The sequence below is a fragment of the Megalops cyprinoides genome, chromosome 3 (assembly GCF_013368585.1).
Source record: "Megalops cyprinoides isolate fMegCyp1 chromosome 3, fMegCyp1.pri, whole genome shotgun sequence".
Taxonomy (NCBI): Eukaryota; Metazoa; Chordata; class Actinopteri; order Elopiformes; family Megalopidae; genus Megalops; species Megalops cyprinoides.
The window spans coordinates 35,449,844-35,460,225 of record NC_050585.1 but is presented as its reverse complement, the minus strand read 5'-3'; positions in this window follow the sequence as shown (position 1 = coordinate 35,460,225).

The window sequence follows — 10,382 nt, the reverse complement described above, 5'->3', positions numbered from 1 at the left end:
GCAAGGCCGAAGCCAATTTGGAGGTTCAACAGTGGCTCTGATGTAATCAGCTTGATTTAGACTCTCTATCGTTGCGGAACGCTAATGAGCTGTCTGAGGCCTTGCATTGTGTTCGATCCCTCCATTAACAAAGGCAATTTGTGAAATGCCAGCGTGGCGTGTAAAAATGGGTTCCTGTGTCCCTGGTGTCACTGTGTTATTGAGTGGGTGGGTGGTGAGGGGTATAGAGGGGGTGGTGATAGCGAGGAGTAGTTGTCTTTCCTCTGAAGGCTTGTGGGTTAAAATCCTGGACGGGAACACAGCGACTAAAAAAAAAGGTGAAGGTGAGGTCACACGTACTAGCAGTCTAATTTGTGTGGTGTGTCAAAACATTATTCATCCCGTTGATGTTCCATAAGCAAGCGCGGCTCATTACTGACATGTGTTGCCAAGGGGAGCAGTGGAGTTGGGGCTGTTACGATTCCAAGGCTTTTGTTGTTGGCCGTGTGACACAGTCAGTGCTTAATTACAGAGTGCCATTAGACTTAGGCAAAGAAGTAAAAGCCATTACCAATTAACATCATCAGATGGAAAACAGAAACCATTTTACCCTGTATAGGACAGACTAATCTGGTAACATTTCCTTTAAAAATGAAATAAATAGTGATGTGTGTTCACCCCTGCATGCACCCAGCCTAGACACCTGTAATTCTAAGAAGCATAACAGTTGGGCAGGTGTGGCTGCTAACTGTGGACAGATACATTGCAACCGATTTGATGCAGATAACGGTGCAGATAAGAAGGGGGGGGGGGGGGTCTCCGTGGCAACACCTGCGAGTCTGTGTGCGTACCACTGTCATCACGCCCAGTGCTGCATACATGTGGCAGATGAGACCCACTTGGCTAATTGAACCATCTGAGAAAGTGAAACTTTTCTTTTTTTTTTAACAGCACAGCAAAGGTTAGATGTGGTGTGCGAGAAAAGGATACGCTGAATACAAATGGGATATGATTCATCTGAAACCATAGCAACAGAGGAATAGCGCAGACTGAATGCAGTGACACTGAGCAGTGTCAGAGCAGTGTGTGTGTGAGCGGTGAAGAGAGTGGAAGTAAGAATTCAGGAAAAGTCCTTGTTAATCACAGGTGTTTGTGCTGTTGTCAGTTGTACGTGCTTTGATGCTTTAAGAAGCATGGTGGGGCTATCTAAAAAGGCAGGGTCCACAACTATCGCCTTGTGGGAGAACTGCCGACAAGGGTGTGGCTGCAGATTGGAGCTGGAGCCTAAAGCTGGAGTATTTGCTATAACCTTTACGTGCTTGATGCAGACTTAGCTTATGTAAAAAAGTAAACATCTTCATTGTACTCAGACTGGATTAAGATCACCGACCACCAACCAGGTTCAGCCCTTCATGACCTTGATCTGGCACAAAAACAGTTGTAAAAAATACACATGCAATATTGTGGCACCTAAAAGGAGCGCTGCAGCTTCACCCACCAGCAGATGTAATTTTTCCTGAGTGAATCAAAAAAGGCCTCAAAATGGCTGTGTCATTTTAGCCGATTTTTAATCCTTGCCAGATTTGTCAGAACCTCAGAGGACTCAGAGGTTCCTCCTTGGACCATTGCGTTGCCCAGAGAGCTTCTTCCTGAAAGAAACACTTAATTCACTGTTCCTGTGTCAAATGTGTTTGGGACTGTTTGTCTTGTCCTTCCCCCAGAGTCCTGTTGCTCTCACACACACAGGCTTTGGCCATTGATCACAGGTCTCCATTAGGCCCTCTCTTTCCTGTTGGCAGGGCCCTTTACTCTCTGAAGGGAACCTTTTCCCTGAATATGGAGGGGGTGGCTGGGTCATGACAGATGTGGCTGCCCTTGAAAGTGCCGCCTGCCACAGTTGAAAGCAATTTGGAAAGAAAGCTGATATTAAGTGCAAGCTGTTACATCCGCGCATTGATCAAGATGTCTCACAGCTCAGCAGCTTCAGCGACCTCAGCGGCTTCAGCAGCTTCAGCAACATCCTGGGCATCTGGGCTTGGCTCTGATGCACGCGCGTTTGTGTGTGTGGCCGCGCCCGCGCGTGTATAGATACATGCACCCACGCTTGCGCATGCATGTGTATTCATGTGTGGATGTGTGTCTGCGTGTGTCAGCAAGGGTGACAGTGTGTGCGTACACGTATATGATGTACATACTAATGCTCCTTGCACATGGCTGAACCTTTGCTTGAGGGGAGCTGCTCGGTGGGGCACATAATCCATCTATTTTTATACATGCGGAAAAGCCTCATACTTTCAAGATGCATGATGGGAAATGGCAACCCCCTTCAGTGTGGCAAAAATACAAGGTTTTGACCTTCACATAACACCATCCATGCTATTCTTCTCCCATACATGGGTTGTTTGCCATATGCTAAGCACTACATCCAGCTGAACCTGAGGCTATGCCACACCAAATTAGCTAAATTATTTAGACTGTTATAGGGCTGTACAATTGAACCAGTGTGTCTAGGCAAACAAAATGTTCTCCATTCTTTTACATTTATCGTGCTCACATGAGGTGCCTGGCTGTGTGATGTGTCATTAACGCTCATTCTCATCAGCATCTCATTGCAGCATCAACCTCACCTGCAGAATCCTGTTAGGGTCCTGCCAGATGGATAATTTAACTTTCAGTTGACTTAAGTGATTCAATATCCGTCCCCCTCAGAGATTATTTTATAAAACCTGGTGAGTTTTAAAATGAATGTGAGGTAACCCTTTTGCTTGGTGAATCAAGCCCCTCTCTCACAGTGCGGCAAAAAAGTAAAATAATTTAATTGGTTGTGGGAATGTATATGTGTGTGTGTGTGTGTGTTTGTTTGTGTGCATCCACACTGAGCAGGGAACATCCTAGCTGGTGGCAGAGAGACATCCCTGTGATCTCAATTAATGCCAGGGTCTGCTCAGCAACTAAACATGTTCTTTCAGGGGGGTATGCTGTCCCCTGGGCATCACTGTCGAGGAAATGATTAGTGAGCATTGCAGTGACTATCTTTGTTCTGTTCATTCCCATACATATATGCACCTCTTACATGTCACACAAAAAGTTGTGTAGACATGAGGGTTTTTTTGTTTCCTCAATGTTCTAATGTAATATGGCTTGTAGACAGTCTGATACCATGACAGGCTGAAGTGTTAATATTTGAGGGCTTCATTACTGTCTTTACAGAAAGAAAGACATATAACACTATTGCTGTCTAGTAGCAGCTTGGAATATAGCCCTGTCCTGGAAAAGGCCTGCCCCTGACTGACAGATGGGGAATGGAGTGAAAACCCTCCGTGCTTTTAATTGTGGATGAGTGGGGAATCTAAGCCTGCCATTAAATACTTCAGCACTTCACCTCAGGGCGAATCAGAAGTGGAGCTGAGCTGCTTCAGTGGCTTCAGCTACTCATTAAGACATATTCAGTGGCATATGCACAAAAAAATATGTGTACATGGGGTGACAGTGGCTCAGGAGTCGACTGGGGATTGGAAGGTCCCTGGCTCATCCTGGCAAAGTGTCGAAGTGTCCTTGAGCAAGACACTGAACCCCCAACAGCTCCCTGTGGCCAGTTGGTAAGCCTGTATAGCAGCCTCTGCCACTGGTAGGTAGATGTGAGGCATATAACTGTAAAGTGCTTTGAGTACTCAAATGAGTAGAAAAGTGCTATATAAATGCAGTCCATTTACCATTTACATGGGATTGATTTGTATATTTTTGAATATATGTTATGCATTGTTTGATGTTTGGAAAAATGCACCCCTTCTACATAAGGGATCTAAGGCTCCCTAGAGCTCACCTGGTCATGTGACTATTTAGTGCTGGCATTAAACCATTTTAGCTCACTGAGTCATTTCAGTCTTAATCTGTCACCTTTCTGAAATGGAGCATGAGGACATTTACTGTCATTTAGACGACACTGAGAGGCTTAGATGCACTGTCACCATTATTAGTTTAAATGAATGATTCATTCTCTAAGAGAGCCTAAAAGCCTTATCATTAAATTATGTGGGCTGTGTTATTTTGCTGACATGAGATTATTTTTCAACATATTGTTACAGGTCTTTCCTGCAGTGGAGATGAAGACTGAGGTCATCTTGTTTATTGCTTTACAAGTGTCAATATAATCATAAATTTTATCATTTTCCCCCAGTGCATGTGTAAAACTTCCCTAAACTAGTGGATTGATATACGTGTGTGTGTGTGTGTGTGTGTGTGTGTGCGTGTGACAAAATGTATAAATTTAGATTTGATGACTTCGTATGACTGTGGCATCTTGACTATTGTTTTTGTGAATGGAAAGGCATTATCACTTGAAACAACTTGAAGCTAATGAGTCTATCACTTCTCAGGAACAGAGCAATGTTCATTTGCTTGTAATCACTGCCTGATGTGTTGCCGCATTATCCTTTCTCTGGGTGAGCAGGAGTCTTCTGCTCCCTCTTCCCCGTCCTGTCATCATTTACCATTTAACTCCATACTTCATACCCGCATTTGAAAAGCTTAAGTGCTGTAAGTTGTGTAAAAGAGAACCCTAGCCACAGAGAGCCATCCTACTGGCAGATTTTCTATCTGTCTTTCTGTCTTAAAACCTCAGAGATAATATCCTTTCCGTGGAGCTGAGCACAGTATGCTGGATCTCCCTGCTACTGTCCAACCTCAGGAGCAGGGGCGGCAAGGATGGAGACGTAGAGGTTTGGAGCAGATGGGCTCTTTCACAGCCTCATTGCCAGGAGAGCAAGAAGCTGAGTCACAGACGCCTCCATCCCCCCCGGTTCCCCCCTCCTCCCCCACCCCTTTCTCCCACACGTGCCATGACTACAGCGTGGGCAGCTCATCCTAAGCTGGTGAATCACGTGTCACCCACATAGCCCCTCTCACTATAGTGGCCTGGGTGCCCAGTGAAACCCAACGATAAACCCACAGCACAAAACTCAGTTCACGGGGGGTGGGGAGGGGCTGTTTTCCTCACATCCCCGTGGCATTTGTTGCCGTTTCAGTCGCCTCAGCATGCTAGCCAGCGTGGATTCGTCAGTCAGGTGTTCCTACATTACCCCCAACCAATTCACTGGCCAATCTGCCGACTGCTTCTCGGCGCATCTCGCCAAGCCCCCCTGGGGTTTCTGTTTTGTTTTCTGCCATTTGCGACGGTTCACTGCATGACATCCATTTTGAAGCTTTGTACACAGAAGACAAAATGAAAATTAGACATTGAAAACCTACAAAAGATTCTTGTTAAAAGTGAAGATATTTTAAAAATGAATTGATGAATGATTTTAACAGCGCAATATCTAGAAAACAGAACACATTGCATTTTTATCAGCCATGGTGACTTGGTAGTGATTTGTGCTTATTAATGTTATGAAGCTGAACACTGACTTGCAATTCAAAATGAGAGCCTGCAAATCACAGAAGCACCACTAAATGAAAGCCACCTACTGAAGCAAACGTGCACTTTTGTCAGTATATCAGTTAAAGGTCCGAGCTGATGCCAGTGTAAATAGTATCATTGCTGAAGTGACCAAGAATCCAAGAATGCAAGAGTGCCACAAATCAATGCAAACAAATCCAGAACTGATCTCAAAATACAAGTAATATTAATATTTTTGGGTTTGCCGTGTAAAGTCTTAGCTATGTGGACACTAGACCCAAGAAGACAGTTTTTTTTTTGTTTGCAAAAGTCTGTTGATATACAAGGTATTATCTGACAGGCTGGGTCTCTAACTGGAAAGTAGCTCTGTGATGAAACCCATGAATTTCATTTCTTACAAAGTCAAAGAACTGACAGTGAAGGCAATGGTCCTTCCCCCATGATAAGCTAAATTTAGTTTTTTTCATAAGCAGCTGTATAATTACCCACAAGTTAACACAGCTCAAGCACTCACAGATAAACAAAGGGACCAAATAAGAAACATAGAGAAAACACATGATGTTTTTAAAGTAAGTATTACCTAGGGAAATGAATACTGCCACCAGTGTGCCAGTTTCTTCCAGACTGGTGAACACACATAAATGCACAAATACATGTAAGATTTAACACTATTATGTAGTCTGGACAAAATTTCATAGGAAGCTGGAGAAGGTCCTATGCAAAATTATTAGACTCATTCTCTTGCCTGTCACCAATTTCCTACATTGATTCCTTCTTAGATATCAGGACTCTGTAGACCTCACAGTACAACTTGATGGAGCGGTCTATAGTGATTTTAAATTGGTGCCACAAGGGTGAGGAGCAGGTTTGCAATGTGGATAGAGGTGTCATGAAGAGGATGGAACTGTGTTGGGGTGGAATTTTAGACTGAGTGAAGAAAGATGAAGGTGGTGTGCGCAGCTCCTCAGATTAGGGTTCTTCAGATCCTGCAGGCTGGAGGCCAGCCGGTTTATCCCATCCAAAAGACATTTAACACAGTGTAATTATAGTAATCATGGGCTCCCCAGAGGCAGAGAAGGCTGCTGTGCACAGCGTGGTTAGAGAAACAGAGGGCACCCCTCTGTGGATCGCCGGCGCCGTCCTTCCTGCTCTCTCGTCCTTGGCCTTTTACATCAAGCAGTGCTGCTGTAGACCAGGGAGAAGTTTGCAGGTCACTGTGGAAAGAAGGCAACAAACAGGCAACAAAGCCTTCCGGTGTGACAATGGCAATGTGACGATACAGGATGTAGCTGATGGAGGAGATAGGTAGTCCCCCCCCCAAGCCTATAGCCAACTCCCACCCCAGACGTTCTCCCCTCAGAGATGCCCATCCCGTACCATGGGGTAAGATCAGAAGGGGCAAGACGGGGCCTGCCTCTAGGGGGGCGCTTAGCTGTGGGAGAGACTGTGAATCCTGGCCTGCACATTGACACCTACACCCAGATGATGGAGAACTCACTTGGTCTTTTCATTGTACTGCCATGTGATTATCTCAGTGGCAAGTGAGGTGCTGGGGAAATTGATAGGTTTTCTTTGGATGTTGTCTGTTTTTGCACTGAGGATCTTTCAAGACAAGATATGAAATGTGTGAAGGATATTTTCACAGCCCAAGGCTGGTGGTTCAAAGTGCTCTTTGCTTCTTCATTTCAATGATCATATAGGATGGGAAATGCAGTTACTTCAGGCTCCAGCAGGTGTCACTGCTACAGTGGTGGACTGTTGAAAACGCGTTACTCAATAATTATACTCTGGCTGGGAACATGTTGATCAATTCTTCTTTAAGTCTAATTAAATGAAACAAAAATGAAACCCAACAAATTCGCCATAATAACTACTGGAACTACTTTTTGAAACACAAAATCATAAATATGCAAAAGAGAACAAGATGAAAGTGCCTGCTATAAAAATGTAACAGCAAAAATATGAACAAATAAAATATTTGATATAAGGAAACTATAAAACGTCCAATCAAGACTGCATGCTTTGTACTCTTCAGAGTTGTGCAACAACCATCTTCATAAAACAGCACACCCTCAGGTTTAATTGCAGTCCCTGTCACTTAGTTAATGAGGGTGACTGTCTGTAGACAATTAGTCATTAGTGTAGACTTTGCTCTTCCCACTGCATATATTACACTTCAGTCCTTGTTCAGAGTGTGGCTTGTCTCCTTTATAGAGCTGTGCTGACCTGGAAGCTCCTATAATTGTCTGTGTCATTTACAGTGCTGGCCAAAAGTATTGGCACCCCTGCAATTCTGTCAGATAATGCTCAATTTCTCCCAGAAAATGATTGCAATTACAAATGTTTTGGTAGTAATATCTTCATTTATTTTGCTTGCAATAAAAAAACACAAAAGAGAAAGAAAAAAAAGTCAAATCAAGTATCAATTTACACAAAACTCCAAAAATGGGCCGGACAAAAGTATTGGCACCCTTTGAAAAATCATGTGATGCTTCTCTAATTTGTGTAATTAACAGCACCTGTTACTTACCTGTGACACATAACAGGTGGTGGCAATCACTAAATCACACTTGCAGCCAGTTAAAATGGATTAAAGTTGACTCAACCTCTGTCCTGTGTCCTTGTGTGTACCACATTGAGTATGGAGAAAAGAAAGAAGACCAAAGAACTGTCTGAGGACTTGAGAAGCAAAATTGTGAGGAAGCATGGGCAATCTCAAGGCTACAAGTCCATCTCCAAAGACCTGAATGTTCCTGTGTCTACCGTGCGCAGTGTCATCAATAGGTTTAAAGCCCATGGCACTGTGGCTAACCTCCCTAGATGTGGACGGAAAAGAAAAATTGACGAGAGATTTCAATGAAAGATTGTGCGGATGGTGGATAAAGAACCTCGACTAACATCCAGACAAGTTCAAGCTGTCCTGCAGTCCGAGGGTACAACAGTGTCAACCCGTACTATCCGTCGGTGTCTGAATGAAAAGGGACTCTATGGTAGGATACCCAGGAAGACTCCACTTCTGACCCAGAGACATAAAAAAGCCAGGCTGGAGTTTGCTAAAACTTACCTGAGAAAGCCAAAAACATTTTGGAAGAATGTTCTCTGGTCAGATGAGACAAAAGTAGAGCTTTTTGGGAAAAGGCATCAACATAGAGTTTACAGGAAAAAAAACGAGGCCTTCAAAGAAAAGAACACGGTCCCCACAGTCAAACATGGCGGAGGTTCCCTGATGTTTTGGGGTTGCTTTGCTGCCTCTGGCACTGGACTGCTTGACCGTGTGCATGGCATTATGAAGTCTGAAGACTGCCAACAAATTTTGCAGCGTAATGTAGGGCCCAGTGTGAGAAAGCTGGGTCTCCCTCAGAGGTCATGGGTCTTCCAGCAGGACAATGACCCAAAGCACACTTCAAAAAGCACTAGAAAATGGTTTGAGGGAAAGCACTGGAGACTTCTAAAGTGGCCAGCAATGAGTCCAGACCTGAATCCCATAGAACACTTGTGGAGAGATCTGAAAATGGCAGTTTGGAGAAGGCACCCTTTAAATCTCAGGGAGCTGGAGCAGTTTGCCAAAGAAGAATGGTCTAAAATTCCAGCAGAGCATTGTAAGAAACTCATTGATGGATACCGGAAGCGGTTGTTCGCAGTTATTTTGTCCAAAGGTTGTGCTACCAAGTATTAGGCTGAGGGTGCCAATACTTTTGTCCGGTCCATTTTTGGAGTTTTGTGTAAAATGATAATTGATTTAATTTTTTTTTCATTGTCTTTTGTGTTTTTTCATTGCAAGCAAAATAAATGAAGATATTACTACCAAAACATTTGTAATTGCAATCATTTTCTGGGAGAAATTGAGCATTATCTGACAGAATTGCAGGGGTGCCAATACTTTTGGCCAGCACTGTATGTATGAGGTGATTCCTCTGCTTCACTCCCGCCCTGAAAGGAGGTATGATCTGATATTACACTCACTCCGTCTGCATCATCCTCCTGACATAAGCCTGGTAGGTTCATTATGTCTGATTCTGATGCACACCCCCACCATCCAAAAAGGGCCCAGTCTCTCATTGCTTGATGAAGACGAGCCAGGTCATTTAGCTGACTGAAGAAGGACTGAAAGCACCCTGACCAGCAGGGGGCGCCTGGAGGCTGTGCTGGTTGCATCCTCCAGGAATAGATCAGTTAGAGAGTGGGCTGACTCAGGTGGGAAAAGTGCCTGTTTACTAATAACACAGCTGTGTTTCCTGACGTGGGCCTTCTGAGATCCACCCTTGCAGGTAGTGACTACATGTCAGGGTGTGGTTAGCACTGAGTATAGAATGTGGATATTATATATTCATACATTCTATATATAGATCTCCTAACTATATTTATTTATGTAATTTTACAAGGTACTATACAAGAAACATGACATATAGAAGTGGCAACAATTACAAGAAAGAGAAACAGAGATATGACTTGGAGTGCCAAGCAACAGAGTGCCACAAATTTAATATTTTGAAAGTAATGAAGATGATTCACATAGAAATCTAGACTACTGTAACCCCTGGTGATGCCACACTGAAATAAAGGTCAACAGTCCACATGGATAGATGTGTTGACAAGGAGTAACATGGATACCTCACACACATTCTCTTCAGTTCTGTTGCCATGCTCCTTAACCACAACAAATGCCTCAAACACGTAGGCAAACCCTCACTTACTCAAATTATGTGATCAAAAACACAACCCATTAATAGCTGATTAATGCTAAGAGCTAAGAGGGTATACTGCTGTACATATAATGGGGCCAATGGAACACCAAACCAGAAACTGGGAATGACATTCTTTGTGATTTCCACATTTTAGAGGAATTGCAAGTATTAATCATAGTTGTATATTAACTTAGATATCCCCTTGTCCAGGTCAACTAGCCTGGGATGTTTATATGCTATCTAAATATGTAGCCATATATTTACTGATGCAATTTAGGATGTGGATTCAGGATTCAGGTAGTGCGTTGCTCTGTGGGTGCAGA